Source organism: Melospiza melodia, chromosome 4 (genome assembly GCF_035770615.1).
Source record: "Melospiza melodia melodia isolate bMelMel2 chromosome 4, bMelMel2.pri, whole genome shotgun sequence".
Classification (NCBI taxonomy): domain Eukaryota; kingdom Metazoa; phylum Chordata; class Aves; order Passeriformes; family Passerellidae; genus Melospiza; species Melospiza melodia.
The window spans coordinates 22,147,891-22,148,641 of NC_086197.1; positions in this window are offsets into that span (position 1 = coordinate 22,147,891).

The window sequence follows — 751 nt, forward strand, 5'->3', positions numbered from 1 at the left end:
AAGTTTATTTCTCCAGCCTATGCTCCAGTCAGTGGAACAAAGCAGGTTCCTGCAGATCAGCCTGAAATAGCCTCAAATATTCCTTCATGTTCCTGATCATGATGGACAATGCACTGCATGTTTGCAAGCTGGAAGCAAGGTTTAGAACTCTTACACAATTTTATAGTTGTACTTTCCTCTCGAGCACATCATAATTGCTGCAAACTAGCTTAAGTAATTCCTACCCAAACAATATATATGTCATGGCAGGCAGCAGAATTTTTTGCAGCTTGCACATACAATAGCTAAATTTCAGCCAAGTGACTCTGATTTGAGGAAAGAGTAGGAATGATTCATTTCAAATGGGCAACCCACTGCCAAATGCCTCTCTCTTATGCCCTAAACTTCAAAGTCCCAAGACTGTTTGGGCTTCTAGCAGTTGTCAAAATTCCTTTAATTCTTTTACGTTTCTGCATTCCTGTGCTGCTCCAGACATTGCCTCCTGCTCACATCCTCAAAAATCTGGTTTCTTTAAGGGGCAGGCTAAGGATTACTGCCATCAGAACAAGCTTCCTAAATGCTGTGGGTTGTTTTCTCTCTTTTTAAATAAGGAAAATGGGATGATCCATAAAATCTTTAGTCCCATTAACCCCATAGTTCACTGCACTGAAATACCCTATTTATTACTATTATGATTTCCCACCCACCAGAATGTTTTAGATCTTTGTATAGCAGGGGTAGATAAGAAAGAGATATACAAACCCCAACATGA